The sequence below is a fragment of the Onthophagus taurus genome, chromosome 1, assembly GCF_036711975.1.
Source record: "Onthophagus taurus isolate NC chromosome 1, IU_Otau_3.0, whole genome shotgun sequence".
Taxonomy (NCBI): domain Eukaryota; kingdom Metazoa; phylum Arthropoda; class Insecta; order Coleoptera; family Scarabaeidae; genus Onthophagus; species Onthophagus taurus.
Window position 1 is genome coordinate 3,156,842 of NC_091966.1, and position 27,197 is coordinate 3,184,038.

At 32.2% G+C, this 27,197-nt stretch overlaps 1 protein-coding gene and 4 long non-coding RNA genes across 5 annotated transcripts in view; 3 read left to right on the forward strand and 2 right to left on the reverse strand.

Moving 5' to 3' along the window:
- Positions 1 to 27,197, reverse strand: part of LOC111429266 (irregular chiasm C-roughest protein-like) — a 183,417-nt gene that overhangs the window by 150,221 nt on the left and 5,999 nt on the right. The gene's annotated exons all lie outside the window — the stretch shown is intronic.
- LOC139429899 (uncharacterized) lies at positions 5,291 to 5,623 on the reverse strand. The gene is made up of 2 exons (XR_011640523.1): positions 5,463 to 5,623; positions 5,291 to 5,364 (listed from the first exon to the last, which is right to left on the reverse strand). It is a non-coding gene; the product is annotated as an uncharacterized lncRNA (long non-coding RNA).
- LOC139429952 (uncharacterized) lies at positions 13,320 to 14,948 on the forward strand. Its single transcript, XR_011640570.1, has 4 exons — positions 13,320 to 13,653; positions 13,712 to 14,010; positions 14,076 to 14,374; positions 14,440 to 14,948. It is a non-coding gene; the product is annotated as an uncharacterized lncRNA (long non-coding RNA).
- On the forward strand, positions 14,997 to 16,896 carry LOC139429053 (uncharacterized). Its single transcript, XR_011639759.1, has 8 exons — positions 14,997 to 15,101; positions 15,167 to 15,283; positions 15,349 to 15,649; positions 15,708 to 15,823; positions 15,889 to 16,187; positions 16,237 to 16,369; positions 16,435 to 16,732; positions 16,782 to 16,896. It is a non-coding gene; the product is annotated as an uncharacterized lncRNA (long non-coding RNA).
- LOC139429054 (uncharacterized) lies at positions 16,897 to 17,833 on the forward strand. Its single transcript, XR_011639760.1, has 2 exons — positions 16,897 to 17,078; positions 17,144 to 17,833. It is a non-coding gene; the product is annotated as an uncharacterized lncRNA (long non-coding RNA).

Genomic DNA, 27,197 nt, shown 5'->3' on the forward strand with positions numbered 1-27,197 from the left:
TAAAGATTATCGTCATGATTTTTCTTTTCTCTTCTTGTGAGTGCATTTCTTTTTGAAATTTTTCCTCCTTTCTCTTGCAACTTTGGTCTTTGTCTCTTTTTCGTAACCTTGATTGTCGTGTTTGTCGTCACTCGTATCTCTTCTTTTCATCCGCCGTTCATCTTGCAATTTTTCTCAAATTATTTTTCGTTTTTCTTCTATTTTTAGTAAGTTTTTAATATTTTAAGAAGTTTTTTATTCGTAATCGATTTTAATTCGTTTTTTTGTAGTTAATCGACTAGTATTATGAATTTTTTCACATTCTACATAAGTTTTATATAGTTAATTATGACGTAAGTTTTTTATTTTTTAAAATTGTTTAGTAATGTATATTAATATTCTATCCAATCTTTATATTAGATTCAGCTGAAGATGAGAAGTTTCTCTCGAAACATGCACTGAGCATATTTAATAAAAGCAAGTTTTGAAGTAAAATTTTTCTGTTTAAAATTATTCTATACTTGCAACATGGATCACCTGAAATTAAATTAATATTTTCAAGCATCAACAATTTCCATTGAATTCAAAAAATCATAACTTGTAATTTTGAAGGTTTGAAGAAATGATATTGGGCGTATTAAAAATTAATTAAATTTCCTTTTAAATACTTCTTACGTCATTTTGATATCTTAATTAGTTTTTGAGATATATCTTCATTAACATTGATATCTTTTATCCTAATATCTATTGTTGTGGATGAATTGAAAAAATCATATCCTCGAAATTCGAAGATGTGAAGAAATTGCCATAAATATGTTAAATACTAATTAAATTTCCATTTAAATGCTTTTTATCTCAAAATTATATCTAAATTCGTTTTTAAGATATGTTACTATAAAGCAATTAAATTGATATTTTCAAGCATCAACAATTTCCATTGAATTCAAAAAATCATAACTTGGAATTTTGAGGGTTTGAAGAAATGATATTGGGCGTATTAAAAATTAATTAAATTTCCTTTTAAATACTTCTTACGTCATTTTGATATCTTAATTAATTTTTGAGATATATCTTCATTAACATTGATATATTTTATCCTAATATCTATTGTTGTAGATGAATTCAAAAAATCATAACTTCGAAATTTGAAGATGTGAAGAAATTGCCATAAATATGTTAAATACTAATTAAATTTCCATTTAAATGCTTTTTATCTCAAAATTATATCTAAATTCGTTTTTGAGATATGTTACTATAAAGCAATTACATTGATATTTTCAAGCATCAACAATTTCCATTGAATTCAAAAAATCATAACTTGTAATTTTGAAGGTTTGAAGAAATGATATTGGGCGTATTAAAAATTAATTAAATTTCCTTTTAAATACTTCTTACGTCATTTTGATATCTTAATTAGTTTTTGAGATATATCTTCATTAACATTGATATCTTTTATCCTAATATCTATTGTTGTGGATGAATTGAAAAAATCATATCCTCGAAATTCGAAGATGTGAAGAAATTGCCATAAATATGTTAAATACTAATTAAATTTCCATTCAAATGCTTTTTATCTCAAAATTATATCTAAATTCGTTTTTGAGATATGTTACTATAAAGCAATTACATTGATATTTTCAAGCATCAACAATTTCCATTGAATTCAAAAAATCATAACTTGGAATTTTGAAGGTTTGAAGAAATGATATTGGGCGTATTAAAAATTAATTAAATTTCCTTTTAAATACTTCTTACGTCATTTTGATATCTTAATTAGTTTTTGAGATATATCTTCATTAACATTGATATCTTTTATCCTAATATCTATTGTTGTGGATGAATTGAAAAAATCATATCCTCGAAATTTGAAGATGTGAAGAAATTGCCATAAATCTGTTAAATACTAATTAAATTTCCATTCAAATGCTTTTTATCTCAAAATGATATCTAAATTCGTTTTTGAGATATGTTACTATAAAGCAATTAAATTGATATTTTCAAGCATCAACAATTTCCATTGAATTCAAAAAATCATAACTTGGAATTTTGAAGGTTTGAAGAAATGATATTGGGCGTATTAAAAATTAATTAAATTTCCTTTTAAATACTTCTTACGTCATTTTGATATCTTAATTAGTTTTTGAGATATATCTTCATTAACATTGATATCTTTTATCCTAATATCTATTGTTGTGGATGAATTGAAAAAATCATATCCTCGAAATTTGAAGATGTGAAGAAATGACCACAAATATACTAAATACCAATTAAATTTCCATTTAAATGCTTTTTATCTCAAAATTATATCTAAATTCGTTTTTGAGATATGTTACTATAAAGCAATTACATTGATATTTTCAAGCATCAACAATTTCCATTGAATTCAAAAAATCATAACTTGGAATTTTGAAGGTTTGAAGAAATGATATTGGGCGTATTAAAAATTAATTAAATTTCCTTTTAAATACTTCTTACGTCATTTTGATATCTTAATTAGTTTTTGCGATATATCTTCATTAACATTGATATCTTTTATCCTAATATCTATTGTTGTGGATGAATTCAAAAAATCATAACCTCGAAATTTGAAGATTTGAAGAAAGGACCATAAACATGTTAAATACTGATTCAATTTCCATTGAAATGGCTTTTATCTCAAATCGATATCTCAATTCGATTTTGAGATATGTTGCTGTAAAATAATCAAATTCATGTTATTCAAACAAGTTTGGTGTAGTGTTAGTTCCACGTTTAGTTCAATAAAAATATACAACAATCTAGCGCTGCATAACAATTAAAGCTAGAACTAACACTAGACCTACCACTAGTTTTACACCAGCACTGTTACTAAATAGAATTAACACTATATCTAGAACTAGAATCATTTGGGTTTAGCCGTCCTTAGAGACGTGCGGCTAAACCCAAATGATTCTAGTTCTAGATATAATATTAGTTCTACTTTTAAACTTGCACTGCCACTAGAAGTAACATTAGATCAAGAACTAGAAACATTTGGGTTTAGCCGTCTTAAACTACGTGCGGCTAAACCCAAATGTTTCTAGTTCTAGGTCTAGTGTTAGTTCTACTTTTCGTTCAATAAAAATATACAACAATCTAGCAGTGAATAACAACTAAAACTACAAGTATCGTGCTTGATTTATACATTGTATTGACAATACCACGAGTTTATCTATGAACATCTTATATCAAGGTTTTAATGTATCTTTAGATTATTAATTAATCATTAAACAGGATTATTTATAATGATTTATTCATTGCAGATTTTTAGTTCTTATTGAATTTTTGCATTGATAATTATCTTAATTGGGAATTGAAAATTGCGTGCGTATTAAATTCAAGTTTAAATCATACGAAATAGAACAACATAACAACTCCCGGTTTGCCTTTTACGTTTTCTCTCTTCTTTCGAAAGCGTTACGAGCACTATTAGGTCGTAATTGAATGTCCAATTTATGTATTTTAAGAATATAACTCGGTAAATTTCAGGTTGTTATAATAAACTTCTTATTAGGAACGGTTTTTCGTACGGATTCAACTACTATACAAGACAGGAAATGTGTTGTGTTATGAAGAGATGAACTTTACGTGACAGAAATGTTAAAACATTTAAATTTAATTCGCAATATTATAAAAGGGTTACAACCTGTTGGACATTTGTTTAGCAGGAAGTAATCCATTAAGCGGAAAATTACACAAAAGTATGGCCTTACAAAGTTTTAATTTTAAATTTAATGTCCTGTAGTTATACTTGCAAATGGTGGGGCGTGAAGTTCCAACTGTTAGTTTGGTAAGTTTTAGTCTTCTCACACCTTGAGCTTTTTGCCTTAAATTTCTATGAATAGCTTGGCCCATTACCTTCGGATGCAAATGCGAACTTAAAGTTTTGCGCGTTGAAAAGGCTGGGGTAAGTAAAGCGTGTGCATAAGCTTAATGTATAAATTTAAAGACTTAATTTTCTTCCTTTAAATATAGAATTTCAATAAATGTTTTTTTTTAATTCTATACAATAAAGCTTAAAGTTATTCTAGGGAATAATTATGGGGGTAACATTCAATATAAGGAAAGCTGTTTCTGGAAAGCACGAAACCGATAGGGAATAGTTGGCGTCTGTTTAACTATAATACAAGAAGTGAAGAGGAAATGGTAGAGATACAAAATTGCTTTTCGCCATTAAAACGGCGTTCATTAGAGTTCACCCGTCCGCCGCGCTTCGCTGACTAATGATAATTAATTGTTCCCCGCGAAAACGATGGGGGTGTGAACTTAGCGTGCGAACAACCCCTTCCTTAACTCAAGAAGCCGAGAAGCTATGCGTCATATAGATTGCGAAGCGTGATTTTATGATTCACACAGACATATGTAGATGGGCGTATAGTGGGTGATAAATTATTTAAAAAGCAAAGGGGTGCTTCGTGTAAGAAGTAAAGATAGGGTGAGGATGATTCAGAGTATTTTAGTGACTAATTTTTTTTTCATTCGTTTATATAGGGCTATCGGGAATCTCGCGAGTTTATTTTATATTTAACTTTAGTCTCAAGGTCAATTTCTATTTTCAGGCGTCGGGTTGCCGAGATAAATTTAACCCTCTCAGTGAAAACGGCTCGGTTTCAGTTGTGTCGTGTAGTTAAAAGAGATAAATTTCGACTGGTTTTCGAATTTCTTTTTATCTATTTATCCTGTAATATCTGTATTTTTCATCGGAGGTAGATTAAATTTCATGCTATAAAATTAGCATAATCCGTCCTCACGAATAATTGATGCCCCTGCATTTTTTAACGCTTATCGATGGAGGAAGAAGCAATTACCCCGTCATTAGACCACTTTAGAGACGAGAAAGAGTTGATAATTTACATCGAAAAAATCGAACCTGCTTTTAAATTCGATTTAATTAGTTAACTTTTTTTAGTATCTAAATATATTAAAAAATATTATTCTTTTAAGCAAATAATCTTTCCGTTGTATAAATCAAGAGAATTGTCGAAGATGTAAGAGTTTAAGAGGCCATAGAGAAAGGACGCGGCAGTAAAACCCCTATTGTTCGCTTCAACCGCATTTATTTCAGCGGTCTTAACTTCGTTTTAATGAATTCCCATAAAGTTTTCCCAGAGGTGCTTGCTTCTGTCTACACAAGTTGACTTTTGAAGACGGTAAACAGGGAGAACGAGGACGTTTAAATTATTCTTTTGAAAATTTTGTCAAATTTTTTTTATAAAATTCATAAAGAAAAATTAATATTTATTTGGTTATTTCTTTCCATCTCAAATTTAATGTAAATGCAATAAAACGTGTGTATTTATAGATGGATTCTTTTAATTTTAGCTCTACCGGTTTCGATCAATACATTTAATCATCTTCAGGAGCAACCTAATGTAATATAAATAAAAATCATTTACTAAAATTAACAACATTCACAAATTTCTGTTACTATCGTTACATTATGAACAAAATAAAATGAAACTCACGTCAGTAAATATATTTTCAAAAGACATATTTGTTAGTTAATTAAGCTGTTATCCTCTTACTCTTGATATTTTAACTCTTCTCTTCCTTGTTACCCAGTTATTCAGAAATATCCAATAAGCCTACCATGCAACAATATGCGCCATGCGTTTCTTTACTTTTGTTTTTGACTTTTGTTTTCCTTCCAATAACACTATAATACACACCTATCCTATACTATTCCTTATTCCTCCTTCCTGTTCCATAGTTTAAAAAAAACACCATTCTATCACAAGATATTATTACGGTCATACAAACAAGATAAAATAACATAATTAAAATACCCATACAGAACTAACCCTAGAAAAACATGCAACAAACACCAAGGAAATTGAATTAGTACCATACAGAAACTTAACAATCCTACCCCTTTAAAAAAAACCCCAAGTGAACGAGGATGTCCTATAAGGTTGCAATAGGAACATCGCAACACTTTGGGTCCCATGGCAACCAAAAATCCATTCGTCACCCTAAAATCTACACCTTTCCTAACGGATCCATTTTCCATTTTCCACATATTATACCTTTGACAAACCTTATAACAACACAAACATTTAAGAAACAACAATGTGACAGAACATGGTACTAATTAGATAATTTTTTAAACAATGACGATAATATTAATTAAATTGTTTTGTTCACAAATTAATTTAAATTTAAAATGTGTAAAAGCAGCTAACTTCATTACAAATATATAACCTCAAGTAAAGAAACGCATGGCGCATATTGTTGCATGGTAGGCTTATTGGATATTTCTGAATAACTGGGTAATAAGGAAGAGAAGAGTTAAAATATCAAGAATAAGAGGATAACAGCTTAATTAACTAACAAATATGTCTTTTGAAAATATATTTACTGACGTGAGTTTCATTTTATTTTGTTCATAATGTAACGATAGTAACAGAAATTTGTGAATGTTGTTAATTTAAGTAAATGATTTTTATTTATATTACATTAGGTTGCTCCTGAAGATGATTAAATGTATTGATCGAAACCGGTAGAGATAAAATTAAAAGAATCCATCTATAAATACACACATGTTTTATTGCATTTACAATAAAGAAAAATGTTTATGTAAATAATAAACATATAATATAAAGTATGAAGCATAAATTTTCAAAAAGTCATATTTTGAATTCAATGTCAAAAATGACTTACAATGTCTTTTAGAAATGTACAGTCTGATTCAGAGTAAGCGCCTTATTTTTTTTTAGCCACACTATGGGTACTACTTTCAAAATATTTGGCAGTAATATGTTTTAGGACATTCTCTACACGATGGTGATATCATATTTTCAATTGGACGAATTATTTCAAAATGGCGACTTTCAACTTTTTTTTTAATGGAATGCCAACATTTTTTTAAAATTAAATTTTAAAGAAATAAGTATACTGTGTAATCTCGATATAACGGATTAATACGGGGGGAAAGTGTCTGTTATGGCCAAAGGTCTGTTATATGACAATTTTTTAATTTGCAGATTAATCTTATTAATTAAATAAATCCATCTGGTTTTATATTTATACCAAGGACGGTAGAATCTAAAAGAACTGCTACATCCCAACTCGAAGGACCGTTCGTGACGTCACGCATAGGTAAGCAACTACTATTTCACACTTTGAATTAATGCTTAATTTATTCTATACGTGTTTTGTAATGTTGTGGGTTTGAGATTTAAGGTTCATAATGTAAAATAAAAATCTTGATCGAATTTAGCCGTGCGTTTCTAAGACGGCTAAACCCGAATGTTACTAGGTCTAGTGTTAGCTCCACTTTTCGTTCAATAAGTACTAACGTCTTTTGAGACGTTCGGCTAAACCCAAATGATTCTAGTTCTAGGTATAGTGTTAGTTCTAGCTTTAATTGTTATGCAGCGCTAGATTGTTGTATATTTTTATTGAACTAAACGTGGAACTAACACTAGACAAACCGAACTCGTCAAACAACAAAGAACAAGAACCACCGAGTTATACTGAAACCTTCTTCATCTTACTTTAAGATACCTAACATTTCTGTGGATTTTGCTACTTAATTATTCATAACTTACGCTGGAGAGATATATCTCCATAAATATTGATGTCTTTCAACCTAATATCTATGATTGTGGATGAATTAAAAAAGTGATAACGTCGAAAGTTGACGATTTGAAGAAATGGCCATAAACATGTCAAATATTAAATAAATTTCCATTGAAATGCCTTTTATCTCAAATTGATATCTCAATTCGTTTTTGAGATATGTTGCTGTAAAGCAATTAGATTGATGTTTTTCAAACTAACATCTACAATTGTCATTGCATTCAAAAAATTGTAACCTCGAACCTTCAAAATTTGGAGAAATAATCTTTAATACGTTAAATATCAATTAAATTTTCTTTTAAATACGTCTTACGTCATTCTGGTATATCAATTCGTTTTTGAGATACATCATCATCAACGTTGCTATCTTTTAACCTAATATCTATTGTTGTGGATAAATTGAAAAAATCATAACCTCAAAGTTTGAAGATTTGAAGAAAGACCATAAACATGTTAAATACTGATTAAATTTCCATTGAAATGTTTTTTATCTCAAATTAATATCTCAATTAATTTTTGAGATATGTTACTTAAAACAAGTAATTGATATATTCAAATATCAACAATAATTGAATCCATTGAATTCAAAAAATCATAACTTGGAATTTTGAAGGTTTGAAGAGTATTGATATATTAATTTGAATATTTTCAATTGGACGAATTATTTCAAAATGACGAATTACGATAGTATTTTGTTTTTGTTAAAAATTCATTTCTTTCCCCGTCAAAAAGCAACCTAACATTTTAGTCTAGTAGCGCATGAATGTTTTACACTCGATGTTATTTTTGTCCAAATAAATAAATAAGTAGATGTTTATTACAAAATAAAGCTTAATTGTGTCTTTTGTGTCTAGCGCTACTTGATATTTGGACAAAAATAACAACGAGTGTAAAACATTCATGCGCTACTAGATTAAAATGTGTGCTTTTTGATGGGGAAAGAAATGAATTTTTAAGAAAAACAAAATACTATCGTATAAAGAATGTTTTTAGGATCTCAATAATAAAAGAAAATGTTGGCATTTCATTAAAAAAAAAAGTTGACAGTCGCCATTTTGAAATAATTCGTCCAATTGAAAATGTGGTATCACCATCGTGTAGAGAATGTCCTAAAACATATTACTGCCAAATATTTTGAATGTAGTACCCATAGTGTGGCTAAAAAAATAAGGCGTTTACTCTGAATCAGACTGTATAACGTTCAAAAGGCCCTCAAAGATTTTGATCACCCCTCAGCGAACTTTTCGTTCAAAACCACACTGAATTTAGTAAAAAACAACAAACTATACTCTGTTCACTGAACAGATGCAGTGAACCTAAGTGAAGTCACGCTTATTTCCCCCACTATTACATAATAGCCAGTTTAACACATACAAAAAATAATTTTTTAACAAAACATGTAAGAAGTCCATATTATTTCTATATTTTACATAAAAACTATATAAGTTGTTTTAATCAAGGGGAACACAAAACATAACCATATCTTTAACTCAAAAATGTCTACATACAGTCCTAAAAAAAGTCTATCAGTGTCCGTTATAGCTCAATAAAAATATACAAGTATCTAGCGCTGAATAACAAATAAAACTAGACTAGCACTAGACTTAGAACTAAAAACATTCCGTTTAGCCGTGCGTCTCTTAAAACGGCTAAACCTGAATGTTTCTACTTTTAGGTGTAATGTTAGTTCTAGAGACAGTGGTAAGTAGCACAGTTAGCATAAGATATCATTATGTTGCATATTTTTATTGAACTAAAGCTAGAACTAACACTAGAACTAACACAAGACCTAGAACTAGAATAAAATTCGGGTTTAGCCGTCTTGAGAGACGTACGGCTAAATCCGAATGTTACTAGTTCTAGATCTTGTGTTAGTTCTAGTTTTGCACTAGCACTAGAACTAACACAATACCTAGAACTAGAATAATTCGGGTTTAGCCGTCTTGAGAAACGTGCGACTAAATCTACTGCTGTAGCCTTCACTTCGCAGCACAAGTCGAACTGTTTCGACTTTATATTAAAATAATATAGACTTCTAATATCCTTCGTTTAAAAAATTCATTGAATTACATTTCAGGACCTGAGATATTATCATTGTGTGGGTTGTATGTAGACTTTATTGTATCACTGTACATACAAAGAAAGAAAATTGGGTATACACAGGGTAATTCAAATTCGACCCCCGCCATTGGGATCTCAGAAACCATAAGAGATAGAGAAATGGTTAAATGGGGCAAAGTTGCGTATCTTAGAGCTTATCATTTTTCAACTAGGCTTTTGGATTTAGCCGTTTTAGTTTTTAAAATATGGCCGAAAAACAAAAAAATGACTTTTTCGTTTTTTGCCTATAACTTCTTTATTTTTCGTTTTTTCGTGAATCTGAAAAAACATGAAAAATGTCATGACACAACTAGAAATTTTCTCCGGTGTTTTGTTTTCGTAAAACTATCATCAGCTTTTTTTTTATGAACGCCATATTTGATTTTCACACCAAAAAATAGGATAATTAATTCTGATTTCAATGATATGTCACAGAGTGTACTTCATTTAAAAAAACACTAAATTATTAAAAAAAAAAAAACCTGATAATAGTTTCACGAAAACGAAACGTTGGAGAACATTTCTGGTTGTGTCATGATATTTTTCATAAAACGTTGTCTTAAGAATGTTTTTTCAGATTCACGAAAAAATGGAAAATAAAGAAGTTATAGGCAAAAAACGAACACTCCTAACAATCCTAAGCTCTTGAACTAAAATTAGAACTAAAACAAGAACTAACACTAAAAACTTTCAGGTTTTGCCGTGCGTCTTTTAAGACTTTATCTTTTAAGCAACCTTCTTCAGAAACTGGTGCGAAGTGTTTAAGAAAAGGTTTGACGTTTCGGATGTAATGTTGCAACCTTCTTCAGAAACTGGTTCGAAGTTGTGTCTAGTGTTAGTTCTAGTTTTAGTTCTAATTTTAGTTCAATTCACACTGGCCGTGAAAGCCTTCGTACTTATATTCTTAAGCTCTTCTGCATTATGTATCAATATCAACTCTAAACATTTCTTAAATTTTTTGATATTATCCTTAATAGCATTCCTTGTTCTTAGAACATATTCAATGGCATCCATTACCATCGGTGCTAACAACTCTCACTTAATCCCTAATATCTTTTAACACCATTCTTAAATCTCTTAACATATATTCCAGCATTTATTAAAATTATTCTTAATATCTCTAGTTATTAAGCGTGTTATCTCGTAACACTCGAAACGATAGGGTTTAATATAGAATTTGTAACTGAAATCAGCAGTCTTAGATCGCGTTTAGTAGTTATAGTACACAGGGAGTAACTATAGTCTGCAGTATCTTGCTATAGTTTGCAGCATGTTGCTACAATTTGCAATACGCAGTTTGAAAATATGATTTGTTGTTAGCTATTTGTAGCTGTATATGATATGTGTTATAGTCAGCAGGTGTAATTTGCTCTCTGTTTTTTTAGCTATGATCTGTAGTAGTTAGTCTAGGCTATTGTATGCAGTCTGCAGGGATGGTTTAATTTGTAGCTGTAATCTACAGTCTTAGATGTGCTGGTACGAGTTGCAGCGAAAGATTATAGTATGCAGAAAGTAGCTATTGCTTGCAGCATCTTGTTAGTATAATTTTTGATTTAACTATCTACAGCCACGCTTTGCAGTCGGCATATATAGTTTGCAATCTGCTATATTTGGTTAGAATCTATAGCACTCATCCTAAAGATAGCAGTCTGCTGCGATAGCTTGTAACATCGTGTATATAATTATAATTCAAAGTCTTCAGTCTGCTGCTATGATATGCAGATGTAGTTAACAGTATCCAAGCAAGCAACATCATATATAAGAAACTTTGGACAACAGAACTTTGTAATATGGATGAAAAGTCTTTATCAAAAGCGAATATCGAAGTGGAATTTCAAACATTACTTCAGAAAGCTAGAAAGCTACAATTTCCTGCAACTGCAGAATCAAATTACGCATTCTGGAAATTGCTAATAGTACAATAGTATCTAATTCTTAATATCATCAAGACATAATGAGTGTAGCAAGTCTCAATTGTAAGTTAGTAGACACGCATTAGGTAAAAGCCAGTAATCTATGTAAATCACCATATGTTTACAGATTGAGGTGAATTTCTCAATTTGGTAATGGTAAATACAGTACATTCTGTAAAGTTTAAAATGCATACAAAGTTGTTGAGTTTTAAAAACCTATTAACTCCATTATTTATTTTTGAAAATCAGTGAAAATTCGACCTCTAGACATCAAAAATACGAGAGACGAGACGATCGTAACATTTTGCAGGCAACCCCGGGGGTGCCACTGACCACCCCATCAATTCACCTACCCTATTTCCTCCCAAAGGGCGTGAAAACAGAGGCCCCGAACCGAGTGTAAGCGGCAATTTTCAGCACGTGGCGTATAATTCACAGCCACTACTGACTTGTGAACACGGATATTGAAATGCCACTTAAACTTTAAATCAAATCGTAACGTGATTCACGACCGGCTCCGGCTCGGTACAAAAGAGACAGTTATTGATATAAACCTAAGTTACTATTAGTTTCGGTAAAGTGCGGAATTACACCAGGGAGCGGGTGCCGTTAAATGGTGGAAGGGTGTTCCTTTTCGGTTATTAAAATAATCATCGTGGACGTCTCATTTTGAATTCCGCGACGGTACGTCGACAATGGCCGTGTCTTTCTTCGACGAAATTGAGCGGAATTCAGGACGGAATGTGAAATGGAATTATTTCTTTTTCACGAACGACGTCGGCACCAATTTCTGGAGTTAGCTATAACGTTTTATAGGAAGAGTAATTTACTGTGAAAATATGATCTTATTTTAAACGGGAATTGTATCAAAGGTGTTGATACTGAAGTAAGGTGGCTTGAATATTTTAAGATAACTATAAAATATACATGCAAATTTAACAGGGGAAGACTACTTAATAAATAATTGGTTCTATTGGCAATAAAGTTTTTCCGCGACTCCTTTCGTGTAGCAATCGCCCGCGTCAAACCAGTTCATGCATATGCAATTGAACGATCAGCCTCCAAATAGGGAGTGCTGAACTTTTGCTGCCAATTAACTCAATCAAAATAGAAGCTAAAAAAAGTAAAGTAAAGTTTATTTTTTATGTTTCTAAAATTATATTTACTTTAATTAAGAGAATTTTCAATGTGATTCTTAAAGTATATCAAAATCAAGAAATTTAGTTTGTCTTTGACATCATTTTTCAAAAAATCAATTTTTCAGAAAGGTTTAACGTTGATCGAAAAAGAATTAAAAATTACCAGAAATTTCGAATACATTAGAAAAGTTGTATTTCAAGAACTTTAGTTTACTTGTGTACTCAAGTTTACTTGATAACTGAAGAAATCGATTTTTCAGGATGTTTTGAAGTTGATCAAAGAAAAATTAAAAATTACCAGAAATTTTGAATCCATTAGACAGATTGTATCTCAAAAACTAATACTGATATTTAAAAATGGACACCATCGTTGACAAGTAGGTAGTTCAATTGATAATTAGTGATAATTTCATGAATATTTACCAAGAAATCGATTTTTCAGGAAGCTTTAAAGTTGATCGAAGAAAAATTGAAAATTACCAGAAATTTCGAATGCTTTAGAAAGATTGTATCTCAAAAACCAAAACTGATATTTAAAAATGGACACTATTGTTGACAAGTAGATAGTTTAGTTGATAAATGGTGATAATTTCATGATCATTTTCCAAGAAATCGATTTTTTAGGAAGATTTAAAGTTGTTCGCAGAAATATTAAAAATTACCAGAAATTTCGAATGCTTTAGAAAGATTGTATCACAAAAATTAAAAATGATATTTCAAAATGAACATCATCATCGACAAACTGACAGTTTAATTGATAATTGGTGATAATCTTATTATCATTTTTCAAAAAGTTTATTTTTCAGAAAGATGTAAAGTTGATCGAAAAAGAATTAAAAAATACCAGAAATTTCGCATGCATTGGAAAGATTATACCTCAAAAACTAAAACTGATATTTAAAAATGGACACCATTGTTGACAAGTAGGTAGTTTAATTGATAATAATTTCATAAATATTTTTCAGGAAGTCGATTTTTCAGGTTGTTTTAAAGTTGATCGAAGAAAAATTAAAAATTACCAGAAATTTCGAATGCTTTAGAAAGATTGTATCTCAAAGACTAAAATTGATATTTCAAAATGGACACCATTGTTGACAAGTAGGCAGTTTACTTGATAATTGGTGATAATTTCATGAACATTTTCTAAGAAATCGATTGTTCAGGAAGCTTTAAAGTTGATCGAAGAAAAATTGAAAATTACCAGAAATATTGAATGCATTAGAAAGATTGTATTTCAAAAACTAAAATTGATATTTAAAAATGGACACCATCGTTGACAAGTAGGTAGTTTAGTTGATAAATGGTGATAATTTCATGATCATTTTCCAATAAATCGATTTTTTAGGAAGATTTAAAGTTGATCGAAGAAAAATTAAAAATTACCAGAAATTTCGAATGCTTTAGAAAGATTGTATCTCAAAGACTAAAACTGATATTTCAAAATGGACACCACTATTGATATGTAGATAGTGTAATTGATGATTGGTGATAATTTCATTATCATTTTCCAAGAAATCGATTTTTTAGGAAGATTTAAAGTTGATCGAAGAAAAATGAAAGATTACCAGAAATTTCGAATGCTTTAGAAAGATTGTATCTCAACAACTAAAACTGATATTTCAAAATGGACACTATCATTGACAAGTAGGTAGTTTAGTTGATAATTGGTGATAATTTTATGATCATTTTCCAAGAAATCGATTTTTTAGGAAGATTTAAAGTTGATCGAAGAAAAATAAAAAATTACCAGAAACTTCGAATGCTTTAGAAAGATTGTATCTCAAGAACTAAAACGGATATTTCAAAATGAACATCATCATTGACAAGCAGACAGTTTAATTGATAATTGGTGATAATCTTATTATCATTTTTCAAAAAGTTTATTTTTCAGAAAGATTTAAAGTTGATCGAAAAAGAATTAAAAATTACCAGAAATTTCGAATGCTTTAGAAAGATTGTATCTCAAGAACTAAAACTGATATTTAAAATTGGACACCATCGTTGACAAGTAGGTAGTTTAGTTGATAATTGGTGATAATTTCATGATCATTTTCAAAGAAATCGATTTTTTAGGAAGATTTAAGGTTGATCGAAGAAAAATAAAAAATTTGCAGAAATTTTGAATGCTTTAGAAAGATTGTATCTCAAAAATTAAAACTGATATTTCAAAATGGTAACTATCATTGACAAGTAGGTAGTGTAGTTGATAATTGGTGACAATTTCATGAACATTTTCCAAGAAATCGGTTTTTCAGGAAGATTAAAGTTGATCGAAGAAAAAATAAAAATTACCAGAAATTTCGAATGCTTTAGAAAGATTGTATCTCAAGAACTAAAACTGATATTTCAAAATGGACACTATTGTTGACAAGTAGGTAGTTTAGTTGATAATTGGTGATAATTTCATGAACATTTTCTAAGAAATCGATTGTTCAGGAAGCTTTAAAGTTGATCGAAGAAAAATTGAAAATTACCAATAATATTGAATACATTAGAAAGATTGTATTTCAAAAACTAAAATTGATATTTAAAAATGGACACCATCGTTGACAAGTAGGTAGTTTAGTTGATAAATGGTGATAATTTCATGATCATTTTCCAGGAAATCGATTTTTTAGGAAGATTTAAAGTTGATCGAAGAAAAATTAAAAATTACCAGAAATTTCGAATGCTTTAGAAAGATTATCTATCTCAAAAATTAAAAATGATATTTCAAAATGAACATCATCATTGACAAACTGACAGTTTAATTGATGATTGGTGATAATCTTATTATCATTTTTCAAAAAGGTTATTTTTCAGAAAGATTTAAAGTTGATCGAAAAAGAATTAAAAACTACCAGAAATTTCGCGTGCATTGGAAAGATTATATCTCAAAAACTAAAACTGATATTTAAAAATGGACACCATTGTTGACAAGTAAGCAGTTTAATTGATGATAATTTCATGAATATTTTTCAGGAAATCGATTTTTCAGGTTGTTTTGAAGTTGATCGAAGAAAAATTAAAAATTACCAGTAATTTCGAATGCTTAGAAAGATTGTATCTTAAAGACTAAAGCTGATATTTCAAAATGGACACTATCATTGATAAGTAGGTAGTTTAGTTGATAATTGGTTATAATTTCATGAACATTTTCCAAGAAATCGATTTTTTAGGAAGATTTAAGGTTGATCGAAGAAAAATTAAAAATTACCAGAAATTTCGAATGCTTTAAAAAGATTGTATTTCAAAAATTAAAACTGATATTTCGAAATGGACATCATCATTGACAAGCAGACAGTTTAATTGATAATTGGTGATAATCTTATTATCATTTTTCAAAAAGTCTATTTTTCAGAAAGATTTAAAGTTGATCGAAAAAGAATTAAAAACTACCAGAAATTTCGAATGCATTGGAAAGATTATATCTCAAAAACTAAAACTGATATTTTAAAATGGACAGCATTGTTGAAAAGTAGGTAGTTTAATTGATAATTGGTGATAATTTCATGAATATTTTTCAGGAAATCGATTTTTCAGGTTGTTTTGAAGTTGATCGAAAAAAAATTAAAAATTACCAGAAATTTCGAATGCTTTAGAAAGATTGTATCTCAAAGACTAAAACTGATATTTCAAAATGGACACCACTATTGATAAGTAGATAGTGCAATTGATGATTGGTGATAATTTCATTATCATTTTCCAAGAAATCGATTTTTCAGGTTGTTTTGAAGTTGATCGAAGAAAAATTAAAAATTACTAGAAATTCGAATGCTTTAGAAAGATTGTATCTCAAAGACTAAAACTGATATTTCAAAATGGACACCACTATTGATAAGTAGATAGTGTAATTGATGATTGGTGATAATTTCATTATCATTTTCCAAGAAATCGATTTTTTAGGAAGATTTAAAGTTGATCGAAGAAAAATTAAAGATTACCAGAAATTTCGAATGCTTTAGAAAGATTGTATCTCAACAACTAAAACTGATATTTCAAAATGGACACTATCATTGACAAGTAGGTAGTTTAGTTGATAATTGGTGATAATTTCATGAATACTTTTCAGGTTCTTTTGAAGTTGATCGAAAAAAAATTAAAAATTACCAGAAATTTCGAATGCTTTAGAAAGATTGTATCTCAAAAATTAAAACTGATATTTCAAAATGGACACCATTGTTGAGAACTAGGTAGTTTAATTGATAATTGGTGATAATTTCATGAACATGTTCCAAGAAATCGATTTTTTAGGAATACTGAAATTTGATAAAAGAAAATCAAAAATTATTAGAAATTTCGAATGCAATCAAAGGATTGCATCTCAAGAACTAAAACTGATATTTCAAAATGGACACATCGATGACAAGTAGGTAATTTAATTAATAATTGGTGATAATTTCATGAACATTTTCCAAGAAATCGATTTTTCAGGAAGATTTAAATTTGATCGAATAAAAATAAAAAATTACCAGAAATTTTGAATGCTTTAGAAAGATTATATCTCAAAATCATTGACAAGGAGACCGTTTAAATGATGATTGGTGATAATTTCATGAATATTTTGAGAACAAAGTACATCAAAACAATGAAATCTGATTTGCCCTTGAAATCGTTAAAATCATGGTTGGCAAAATTGACTAATTAATTTTCGTATTGAACGAATGTGTACAATACCTAAAATAGATTTGACGAAGTTCGAAATGAAAATCTCTCGTAGCTTTCAAGTTGAAACGATCCGAAACGAGCATTGTTGAAAATTTTCGCCCTGGAGCCAAGGCCGCGCCATGAATTTATAACGAATCAATTTGCAGGAGGCGCGGGGAGATCGTTCGGAGAGCAGAGAAACGGGAGCCCTGAAAGCAAAACTTACGGCACCGGTTAATGAAAATGCTAAATACTTTAAGAGAGCGCCGTTTCCATCGCTTATTCAAGTTTCTATTGGGATAAAGTGTTATTAAAACGACGCTTCGCCCGTTCTGCAACTTACCAGTTTTCCCTTTTCTTTAGAATTAATTCTTTCCGCAATGAAAGAGTCTGCTAAGTTTATGTAACAAATTTAAAATAAAATTGAGTACGATTTTCGGGAATTTTACCTTCCAATAAAGTAAACAGCCTGGAGCATCTCGTGTCGTCTACTATTTGAGCCCCCCAAGCAATTTTCCACATCCCCCAGCAGGACAGCAAGCAAATGACGGCTGAAAATTGCTAAGATCAAAGGGCTACGGCCGCTTTGACCGTTCACAAGGTAACCAAAGCCCAACACTATGAAACGACCAAAAACGTATGCAGGGCTGATTTTCCTGAAAAACCTTGATAAACATTTTACAAAAAATACATCTTTAAATACACATCATTTGAGAAGGGTTTCTATATTTGGGTAGTCCTAAAAACCGGAAGTTTTGGTTCGAATGCCAAAGCGGCCATAAAAGTCTAAAAGTAAATTTCCACGACAATTACTTTTACGGTGTTTGGGACTATATAATTCAGTTAAGTAATTTATGCGCCCATATTTTAAGTGGCGTTAATTGCCGTTCGAGCTGAGTGCGTGTCGAATTTTCATGCAGAATTTCCATAAAACTCAAATGAATCATCGAAGGGTATACGGAGCGATATCATGCGAAAAATATGTAGATGATTTTTAGAGTGAATATGAGGGAAGATAATTACAATAATTTCATAATACACCCCGGAAAAGTAAAAGATAAAGTACATAATAACTTATTTAATTAACATATTCGATTTATCCCAAAATATACACACCCCACAAACACACATACATATAATACATGATATATAATCCCAGTGTTAAAGCAAAAACGAAATTCTACAATGAACTTACCGAGAGGGAGTTACCATGCAATTTCGCATATGCCAATTTCAATTAGTAATTTTAACCTGTTCATAAAACAGGCTCGTAACAAGACTTTTGCATTACCCGAATAGTTTATTCAAAAATACTGAAAGTGAACTCGACGATTTCGTCGATAATCACGAAATATTTCACCATCGTTTCAAACGCACTGTTTATTTATAAAAATATATTTACGATCTCTTAAAATTCGTTAGTCAACCCTTATTGGGCGAGTCATATTTGAAATTCCCAGAATGACGTAATGTTCGTCGCAGGGGGTCGTCAAAGCCCTTAAAGTTAACCCGTAAAACGCGCACGGCTTGCGGCAAGACCGGAAACGCGTATGACCGGGCGTGACGTCGTCGTCGAATACACCACGTGGCGTCGAGACGTTAAAAATATCGAAGAGAATGAGTCACGGGGCGTCGCATTCGCAGACAGGATGCACCCTCGGGAACCTATCTTTAGAATTTATCCTTCGGCGTCCCGACGACGACGACGTAGCGATGGGGGCAATAAAAACCGGGATACGACGCAGCTGATCGAAGGGGGAACAACCCAGCTAATGACATTTACCGTGGATTATCTTCAGGAAGTCACCTACCAAGGAGCCAAAAACTAGTAGGAGGAGGTTTTAAAATTAACTTTAAAATTTTAAAATAAATACAAGAAGTAGTATAGAAAGTATATAAGAAAACGAGGTGTTAAATAAATAAGAGGGGAACATTTTTAAAATACCTCCTTACCCAAACAAAAATTAACCGGAAAGGTAATGTTTCAAATTGCGGGTATAACTATTCGATTTCGAATTGCGCTGGTATTCAAACCGCGGTCGTTCCGTTAGGTTGGTATTAAAAATTTGATTTTAATGCGGTTGTCCTCATGTTACCCGATCCTTATCAATGTGGTTTTCTGATTTATAGTATAATTATCTTATGAAAGTCGTAATAATTATCGTTAAAATGTTATCACGTAGAAGCTATCGTAAAAAAAATTTAATTAATTAGATACTATTTTAAACACGATAAAAGAGGTAATAAAATTGGATGATTCTACCATTTTAATAATGTTTTGTATCAAATTTCCTTATTTCAAACCTCCTATTCAACCTTCCTTAAAAGTTATATTTATAAATGGATAAAATGGACAATTTCACCGAATAGATAATAGATTACAATTTTATGAATGCACTCCAAGCAATTTTTGACAAATTCTTAAAGTTCACCGAAGAAGTGTTAAAGATTACCAAAAATTTCGATTCCGTTGGAAAAGCTGTATCTTAAAAACTAAAACTGATATTTCTGAATTTATAAAATAGATTTTTCTGAAATTTTTGAAGTTGATCGAAAAGTCGACTCATTGGGAGTTAGAGCACAACACCTCTAGCATAAACAATAACTCTCATATCAAGACTCAGGAAAGTGGGCAACCGTAGAGACACGAATACGCCATCGAAAAGTCACTAGAACTACTTAACGAAGTAGAAACTGAAAAAAATCAGCTTGAAACTCATTACGACGCCGATCTACCCTTCAATGGTCTATGCAAACCTTAAATATAAAAGGCATCAAGGTAATCGTTGTCAAAAAATGTGCCTTAACAACAAATGGTTGACGTGATTCAGGGCATCACGTCAAAAAAGTGAAAAGTGTAGATTTTTTAAAGGTTTTTGTGTAGACATAAGCAGCAAAGTCTCTCTTGCAAGCACTTATATCTGACACCAAAAGTTTCTAAGAAAATTTGCAACTACCAATAACTCCGGTTCATTTCTTAGACTCGGAAGTCAAGTATCAGTTGTAAACTAACTAGCTGTATGACAATGGGAATTGGAGGACTTAATACATGATAAGAAGATCTTCGAGGGCTGTTTGGTACTTTGGTACATACTTGGCAGTTGACGTGATGTCACAAATAATTTTATACCTAAACCGGCTAAGCAAAATTACTTTCACTCGAAGTGTTTCAAACCAATCTGACAATTCTTACAAAAAGAAAGCACTTTAATGTTCTTCGTAACAGGATGCAGGAAGCAATCAATCCAACTGAGAATTAGGCTAAGAAACAATCTCTTACTATCAACCCTAAGAAGACTAAAATGCTTCTTTTTGTACGTAGTCCCAGATAATGCTACCAAGAACTTTACATGAACTGTCTACAAAGTAACTTACTTAGAATAAGTACTTGACCACTTGTGGTTAATGATAGATTGTAAACAAACATGGAAATTGAAAAATACACTACGGCTGTAATTTGACCTAAGTCATTGTAGCTAAGTTATGGTGTAGCGGTTTAGTTGACCTATGCGAAGTTAGCCCCCAATTTTTCTAGCCCCCAATTATATAGGATTTTACATGTATAGTATTTTGATTATAACAAGAGAACAAGTCAACCGATTTCGATAAACAATGTGTCATTCGAAAGCTTAATCTTTGGCCAACTTAAGCTTTCGAATGAGACATTGTTTATCGAAATCGGTTGACTGGTTGTCCTATAAAATCCTATCTAATTGGGGGCTAATTTCGCATAGGTGTTTAGTGGACTAAAACTCCAAACTTAACCCAGGCACTTATTCTATTTAGTAGAGGCTTTCGTAGCTCAGTGAACCTGGAACCTGAGTTTACGATATTTTGGTTTTATTAGTACCATTCGATAGAGGATCGTTTGTACTCGTTTGTACCACGTTCAATTTCGTTTGTACCTCAGGACCTAAAGAGGTAAAAAATTTTGAAAAATTGCCGGAACCCCACTTTTTGATATTCTATTTTTATTAATACCATTCGGTAGAGAATCGTTTGCACCCGTTTGTACCACTTTCGATTTCGTTTGTACCTCAACCGGTTCCAAAATACAGCGATTTTTTGATTTTTCAGAATACCGCTGAAAGTGTGTATCTCCGTTATTAATAGAGATATCGCAAAACGTCGATGGAATCTGATAGAGAATCGTTTGCACCCATTTGTACCACTTTTGATTTCGTTTGTACCTCAACCGGTTCCAAAATACAGTTTTTTTTTGATTTTTCAGAATACCGCTGAAAGTGTGTATCTCCGTTATTAATACAGATATCGCAAAACGGTCGATGGAATTCGATAGAGAATTATTTATACCCGCTTGTACCACTTTTGTATTCGTTTGTACCTCAACCGATTCCAAAATACAGCGATTCTTTGATTCTTCAGAATATCTCTGAAAGTCTGTATCTCCGTTATTAATACAGATATCGCAAAACGGTCGATGGAATTCGATAGAGAATCGTTTGCACCCATTTGTACCACTTTTGATTTCGTTTGTACCTCAACCGGTTCCAAAATACAGCGATTTTTTGATTTTTCAGAATACCGCTGAAAGTGTGTATCTCCGTTATTAATAGAGATATCGCAAAACGGTCGATGGAATTTGATAGAGAATCGTTTGTACCCGTTTGTACCACTTTCGATTTTTTTTGTACCTCAACGGGTACCAAAATACAGCGATTTTTTGATTTTTCAGAATACCGCTGAAAGTGTATATCTCCCTTATTAATAGAGATATCGCAAAACAGTCGATGGAATTTGATAGAGAATCGTTTGCACCCGTTTGTAGCACTTTCGATTTTTTTTGTACCTCAACGGGTACCAAAATACAGCGATTTTTTGATTTTTCAGAATACCGCTGAAAGTGTGTATCTCCGTTATTAATAGAGATATCGGAAAACGGTCGATGGAATTTGATAGAGAATCGTTTGCACCCCTTTGTACCACTTTCGATTTCGTTTGTACCTCAACCGGTTCCAAAATACAGTGATTTTTTGATTTTTCAGAATACTGCTGAAAGTGTGTATCTCCGTTATTAATACAGATATCGCAAAACGGTCGATGGAATTCGATAGAGAATCATTTATACCCGCTTGTACCACTTTTGTATTCGTTTGTACCTCAACCGATTCCAAAATACAGCGATTCTTTGATTCTTCAGAATATCTCTGAAAGTCTGTATCTCCGTTATTAATACAGATATCGCAAAACGGTCGATGGAATTTGATAGAGAATCGTTTGTACCCGTTTGTACCACTTTCGATTTCGTTTGTACCTCAACCGGTACCAAAATACAGCGATTTTTGGATTTTTCAGAATACCGCTGAAAGTGTGTATTTCCGCTATTAATAGAGATATCGCAAAACGGTCGATGGAATCTGATAGAGAATCGTTTGCACCCGTTTGTACCACTTTCGATTTCGTTTGTACCTCAACCGGTTCTAAAATGCAGCGATTTTTTGATTTTTCAGAATACCGCTGAAAGTGTGTATCTCCGTTATTAATAGAGGTATCGCAAAATGGTCGATGGAATTTGATAGAGAATCGTTTGTACCCGTTTGCACCACTTTTCTTTTCGTTAGTACCTCAACCAGTTCCAAAATACAGCGATTTTTTGATTTTTCAAAATACCGCTGAAAGTGTGTATCTCCGTTATTAATAGAGGTATCGGAAAACGATCGATGGAATTTGATAAAGAATCGTTAGCACTCGTTTGTACCACTTTCGATTTCGTTTGTACCCCAACCGATTCCAAAATACAGCGATTTTTTGATTCTTGAGAATATCGCTGAAATATTACTCTTTCGAGGTTAGTATCCCCGATGGTTAGATTTTGCAGAGGTCTGCCTAAGCGTGTTTCAGTTAAAACTTTAACTTTCTCTGCATTTCCTGATAGACCCACTTTTTGAGCACTCGATAAATATTTCCTTCACTGTAGTTGTTGCTCTTCCCATTATGTTGATGTCGTCAGCAAACGCTGCTATTTGGAAGAACTTATTAGTTAAGATGTTTGAAGAATTGATCGACATTTTCTTATGACATATTCCAATGCGATATTGAAGAGAACGGGGGCTAATCCATCACCTTGTTTCAAGCCTTGTGTTCTGAAATATACTGTGGTATCCGTCATTATAGTTTTCACGTTAGTTTCGGGTTCCAGATTTCGTCTTTGTATTAGGTGAATTGAGTTGCTAAGAAAGTTTCAATTTGTCAAAACCAAGTTTATATTCTACCTTTTATATCATTTAACTAAAAGAAACGTGAATTAATAAGATTTCAACGTAATATGTCTTGTTACTATCAACATGTACAACATTTATAATTAAGTTACTCCTTTAAATAAACTGATAGATCGTATAAAGATATAAATAAATTTGTTTGTATATGATAAAGATTTTGATGTATATTCGGTTTGTGAAATAATGTAAAAAGAGAATATACTGCTATAGGGAATGTTATACGTGAGGCGGTAAAGTTAGGGTAAATTAACATTAATTACACATGAAATAACACAACAGTATTTGAATTATTTCCCATCCCATCCAAACAACGGTTAAGTCAACCGGAAACCAAAACAACCAGTAAACGAAGGTAAGCGAGATCACGTGGTATATACATCAAGGGAGTTATGTAAACAGTTTTTGTACCCGCTTTATAGCGATGAAGGGGTACAATAGACGTAAAGAGAAGGATATGCGAGTTTTTGGGTTTAAATGAAGTAAACAACATCGATTTTTTGTGGAACCTATATTTTTAAACAGTTTTTTTTGATTTATTTATTTATTTACTTGAATTTGTAGGCGACCGTTCGTTCACCTTTTTGTTTCCGCACACTATAAACTCGTCTATATTTACGCTGGTAAAGGTTATTTGTTCTGTCCTGCTGGCAAAACCAACATCACTTTATTGCAAAAATAAACTGGAGTCGACGAACATTAAAATTCGATATTGCTACTGCCCCAGGTGAAGGTTACTCCATAAAAATAATGATTGAAACCAGGAGTTACTTATAATTAGTATTTCCCCTACTTCTTCAACTTTCGAAATAAATCCACCTAATTTTTAAACTCATAATTAGATTTAACTTTAGATTAAAGAAATTTCACGGTCATCGCCCGTTTCGAAAATCTTTATCGAACTTAAAATTGAGTTAGTTAAAAATTAATAGGTTCAAAATACCACAGATGTGAACCCAAAGTGGTTTGAAGATGACTTCTTCTACTTACGTACATCGTCTTCTTCTTATTCTCGTTGTATCACGAGATTAGCTTAATTTTCCGGTCAGTTTAGATCCGTATCTCTGGTACCTGTTGAGGTGATTTTACCAGAACGGTACGACTTAATAACCACGTTATTAAATGAATATCGAAAATTTCATCTGACCAAACCAGACATAGGATGAGGAGGTTTTCGAAAATCAACGGTCAACGTAAATTTTGCGAAATAGTGACACGACAAGGCAAAAACGCGATAGACCCAATCTGCTGCCATTACCGTTGTTCATTAGTTCTTCGTTCGATGTTCGTAATCAGATAAAACCGTGTGTATGTTGCCAAAATTCGGAGTCGTACTGTTTTTTTAGGTTCAACGTTTATTCTTTCATTTCCTTTTCTAAATCGGGCTGATTTTTTCCAATCAATTTGAAATCTGAATCAAAAGAACTGAATCATTTTTGTCAGTTGTAACTAATTTTTCCAATAAATTCCAATTAAATTTATCTCACTCGGTTCTATCATTATCCGGATTTACAGACTCCACTGTCCGTTTTAAAATAGCTCAAGAAGCTACAGTAATTGTCTCTGTCGCCGCTGTTTCGGGAACGGGAGCTCCGTTTCGTCTGGAATTTCAAACTGAACATCGAGGAGTTCGTCAACCTCTCTTTTTCCCCCTGATCGAAAAGGAGGAATGTTTAAATAACCGAAAGGTGTTCGAAGGTAAAACAGGAAACGATTTATAAATATAGGGAGGGGAAACGTATCTGCTCGTGAAGCAGATTTCCTTTATTTAATTAAAACCGAAAAGCAGCGCGGCGGCGGGTAAAACGCTAATTAAAAACAAGCTATCGAATCAGGGGGTCAACCAAAAAAAGTTTTATCCGCGAATTTATCGCCACTATTCACAGCCGCTCTCCGTTCAGGGCGATGCGATGGATAGGGACAATTACGGTGGTCGCTTTATAAACAGGTGATCCGCGTTACCTGCTCGAATTAATCTTTCTCCCGATCCGGTAAATTAATTAACGTTGCAAAACTAAAACCCTGCTTTCGGACGACATCGACGACCAAATACGTTGTACGTTTATTAATAGTCGACACTAATTAGGAACTCTATACTTTGCGGTCGTCGCGACATGAGAGAGAAACTTTGATGCGAGAATGGGTAAATATTGAATTTATCGATCGTATAAAACACGATCGATCAAATATTATTTATAACATAGTTAATTAATTAGTTATTAAACCAGAAGGCTTAAACGATATTGACGTTAAAAAATGTTGTTCGGTTAATGAAACAAAACCTACAAGAATGTTAAATAATACGAAACTTGATTTAAAAGTTGTGTGGCCTTTTATATGACAGCATTCAACAATACGTGACATCAACACCATATCGATTTAAAACTGGGTAGGTTAGAAGAATGTGCGACTGTTTATCTGTTACCATTCAAAAAAAAGAATAACTTCACTTTCAAAACAAAAAATGCATGATTTAAATTTATTAAGGAAAGGTCGTTTGCGTCCGAGGCGCTACATTATCATATTCATAGAAAACTGAAATCAAATTTCACCGTGCAGTCCAATGCTCTTAACGAACATTAATACCTTGCTCGGCGAAAGGTCATTCAAATCTTTTGAGGAGATAAACTGCGACCCAAAAATCGAGAATCTGATACGGTTAACAGCAGGGCAGTGGCATAAAACATGCTCAACCGTCTCTGCTTCCTCCGCACATAGTCGGCATTCAACATCGTCGGCTAAACACCTTAGCATGTCTCATTTCAGGAGAACTGGTCCACAGTAGGCGAAGTCTCTCTTCAGCCCACAGTCCAATCTTATATTTGGCCATCGCAAATGATACACCAACTGCTGGTTCCGGCCCCACAAACGCTTCAGCGCTGCCATCTCGTGCTAGCTTATCTGCCGCTTCATTGCCAGCAACCCCAGAGTGACCCGGGACCCAGATCAGAGAGACTCTGTTATCACAACTCAGTGTGTTTAATGTTCTCTTACAATCATTAACCAGAGCCGACACCGTTTTCAAGGCTTGCAGCGCCTGGAGAGCGGCTTGACTGTCTGAGAAAATTCGTACTGTCATGTTCTTCACCCCTCTTTCAAGAAGGATTTTAGGACCCACGTCAATAGCAAATACTTCCGCCTGGAATACAGTACAGTACGTACCCAGGCTGTAGGCTTGCTTAATTCGAGGTGTCTGGCAGTATACTCCTGCTCCTACCCCTTCAGGCGTTTTTGATCCATCTGTGTACAAGCAAATGTCTGCCGAACCAGAGAATTTTCATTTTCGATCCAGGACTGCCGCTCACGCAGTACAATCTGTACAATCTTAATCACTGATAGTGATACCGCCAAATCTGACGGCATTGATAGCACAATATCAGTGCTTATAATGTCTTCCGCAGCCCATTGGTAGGACATGTCGGAACAGTTTTGAGCATATTGCTTAAATCTGTAAATGGTTGTTCTAGCCACTTTCTCTATATGCAACTGCAGAGGAGATAGGCCAAGCAGAACCTCCATTGCTAGAGTTGGCGTCTCAAGAACTAAGTGAGATAGCGAAATATAATAAAAAAATATTAAAAAAATTGAAACCTTATTCCAAATAT